Here is a 3,594-nt window from a genome sequence, read left to right as displayed (position 1 = left end):
GTCTTGCTTTCAGTCCCTCCCTCCCCTCCCCCCCCCCCACTCCTGTCCCAGGAAGGACGCGAAAGGAGTTCTGTCCAGGCTGGAGAACACGTCCCCCGCCCCCTGTTTGTGTCCCCGTCTTCCCCTGTCACTCTCCCACAATCTCTCTCTCTCTCTCTCTCTCTCTCTTCCTGTCTTGTGTCAGCGGTCTCAGTGGCGATCCAGCAAGCAAATTAAAAAAAAAAAAAAGCCAGCGCAAAAGCTGTTTGGCGACGCGCTGTGGTGTCAGATAGCCTCGACACTCTGGCAGCAGCCGGATCTGTCAGGGAAGCGCACCGGCCAGCAAGCCGCACAGAGGCTGGAGGAGTGCTGGATGCAGCCTGGGAGAAAGAGGCGCAAAAAAAAAAAAAGAAAAAAAAAAAAAAAAAAAGGGATGCTGGTGCAGAGCAGCCTAGCAGAGAAGCAGAAAGCGAACGTTTCCACGGCCGGCAAAGAGAGAAATGAGTGCGGGAGGTACTGCAGAGGGAGAGAGGGGATGAGACAGAGAGAGAAGGAGGGGAGGGGAGGGGGGGCTTTGGGGTGTGTGTTGCAGAGGTGAAGGTGATTACCAATGCCACATACGCACACACATATGGCAATTCAGGACAATTTGGCTGACTCAGGCTTACTTTACGAGGGTTGGGGACAGGATGAGCGCTTTGCTTCAGTCACGCCACAAGACCGCCACTCAATGTCTTCTTTGCTGCATCCTCTTGGCCCAGTCTCACTGCCATGCATCTTTTACTTCACGCTCCCTCCCGCTGTTTTGCGCCGGCACCATCTGACCTTGCTCAATGGCAAGACAGACATCTCGATCTGTGGTAATATCACGGTTAACCCAAACAGAACATCCAAGGTGAAACACAAAGTTAGATAACGGACATTAAAAATAAGGAACGTCGGATTGACTTCGGTCCGTCATTTCACATAGAACACAGATTTTTTTGCAAAGAGGGCCAGATTTGGTGAGGTGAAAATGAGGGCCTGACATTATTTTTTACACGGAACACCCAAAAAATCCAAGCACATTTTAGCAAACCAGTCTGCCTTTCGTTTTTGACTTTTTTTACATTTTAATTTCAAGATTCTTAAGCATGTCTTTTGGTCCATTTGAAACATGACATGATATGTCATGTTTCAAATTAAATGGCAATTAAATGTTCACTGAACTTTTAACATTCAAAACAGGAATACGTAACAATATTCACCAGTACAAATTACAATTCAAACATGAATAACAACTGGTAATTAAATGTTTTCGTAGCTTTTTAATTCAATAACAGGGAAATATGTAAAAAAAATAAAAAAAAGGTCTATTTATATTCACCAGTACAGGCCAGTGTTAATTTGAAACATGGCACATTGTTGAAAATAAATGTTAACTGAACTTAAATTTAAATTTAAAAACAGGAAAATAAGTAACCGTCTCCTTGCAAATGAGGCAGACACAGTTGATGCGTATTTCAGTAAAATAATAAAAAAATAGTGCAATTTCCACCTTTGCTTAAATTGTCGGCCCTTGCGGTCAACTCTCCTTTTTTATTCATTCTCGCCATTTTAGAAACTGTCCGGAAAGGGTCACACAGGGTTATGGAGTTGGACAGAGTCCTGCTGCTAACGAAATAACTAAAATTGAAAATAAATGTTTTTGTTAATGACATAAAATCCAATTGAAAATGCTTTTAAGAAAACTAACTGAAAGTACCTTTTACATTTATGAAACAAACTAACTATAATTATGGCGAAACTGTCCTTTGTTTTCCTCTTTGACAATTCATTTAACACACAAGCCTTTGTGTTTGATTTTAAACAGCGATGGGAAATCCAGGTCCACAAAGTAAAAACCATGCCATAGTTTGTCTTGAGCCACAGGTGCTTCTACTCAACTGAGCTCGTTTACCAGCCGGTTGAGTCGAACCACCTGTTCCTATCTCTGATTTTAAATGTATTACTGCACGGCCGTTAGCCGGAAGAAGAGAAGCTCAAACAGTAGTCTGCGAGTTGTACTCCTCTTAATGTGTGTTGCGCAGAAGTGACGTTTTCAAGCAGCAGCCAAGTAAAAAGAGACGACAGATAACGCCGCTCCTTGGAGACGAGTTTGCGTGTGGGTTTGGCTCGAATGGCTCTCCACCTTTTGTTATTCAACTCAACCTGAAAGGCAATGCTAGGTAAAATGTGCTTTCCTTTTTTTTTTTTGCTTCATACATGAAAAAAAAAAATACAGTTTAAATTTAATTAATTTAAAAATATAGTACACTGTACACCCATGTTTAATACATCTCAACAGGAATTCAAGCCACTAATCGACTTTAGAAGGTAGTACCTTGGCAAACAAAGCATCCTAGCTTGATTTTAATTAGGGTGCATGCATATGGACTGTTAAACTGTACCCTGTATTATAAAAACGTTTTAAAATAATTTTGTTTGTGTGTTTTTTTTTTAAAATCCTGCACACAAGTAAAAAACAAACAAACTAGCTAATACTAAAACTAACTAAAACTAAGTATTTTGGAGAAAAAAAACAAAACCGCCCTGAAAACGAATGAAAAGTAACAACATTTAAAAAAAAGAAAACTCAATACAAAATAAAAACGAACTGTAATTTAAATTCTAGAACTATGATAAGCCTTATCCAGAGCTGTTTTTTGTTTTAAATATAAAAACATCGTGTTTTTGGTGACCATTGTAAAAATGCAAAGACAAAAATAGCTACCTGATGTGCCGCTAGCGCAAGCAGCTAGCCACTGTATCTAAATGAACTCCCGGCTGAATATGCCATCATTTCCGGCTCTTACCGCTATTCTTCCTGCATTTGTGCCATTAAAAACCTTGAAGCCTCAGTGGCGGCTCTGAGCCACAGAAGTTCCCTTCCCACATTTGTATATTCTCCGATCAAGCGTGAAGACTTCAGAACAACAATACACTCTTAACTTAACTTTCAAGAAGTGACAGTATGTGAGCAAAACTACCGAGGCACAAATGGAGCATGTTTTGAATGTGAGTTTATGTTTATGAGTTTATTCCTGTGTTCCAGTATTCACTGACAAGCAATAAGTAAGAATGTTACCTCAATGGCTAAGTGCTTCTTGCATTAAGATCCCCGCTTCGCAAATAGAGTGCCTTGCGCATTAACATCAGACAGACAGGAAATGTAAAAAAGGCTTTGATATTTATCGAACCAGGAATGTGGTCATTTGGTGTTATGCATGTTGATGCGTTAGCTATTGCCTGTTTTACACTTCCAAAAATGTTACTCTGACAAATAAATCTTCTTGCCCAGATTCAACCCAAGCTCACCCGTGACCGTGTAAAGCAGTGGTCCCCAACCTTTTTTCTGCCACGGACCGGTTCATGCAAGTCAATACCCTACCATTCACCGTCCGGGGCGGGGAATATTGAATGACTTTTTAGCCCTAGCGAAGCGGTTATCCATCGAGTATGATGCTCTCAAGGCACTTACATTTGTTGACAAATCAGTTTTGAAGTCTGCATTAACTGCACATATTATTGCGCAGAGCGGGCTTCCTTCCTGCCTGGAAATCACTTGTCGCTGTCAATCCATATTCCAAGGAGGTC

At 41.0% G+C, this 3,594-nt stretch overlaps 1 long non-coding RNA gene across 5 annotated transcripts in view; it reads left to right on the top strand.

The window, feature by feature from the left end:
* The window catches only part of LOC147144484 (uncharacterized), a 32,415-nt gene that overhangs the window by 8,460 nt on the left and 20,361 nt on the right, over positions 1 to 3,594 (top strand). The window lies entirely within an intron of this gene.

This window comes from Filicampus tigris, chromosome 7 (genome assembly GCF_054856515.1).
Source record: "Filicampus tigris isolate MCC_2025a chromosome 7, RoL_Ftig_1.0, whole genome shotgun sequence".
Taxonomy (NCBI): domain Eukaryota; kingdom Metazoa; phylum Chordata; class Actinopteri; order Syngnathiformes; family Syngnathidae; genus Filicampus; species Filicampus tigris.
The sequence above is the reverse complement of the archived record's forward strand: the minus strand, read 5'-3'. Positions and strand labels throughout refer to the sequence as shown.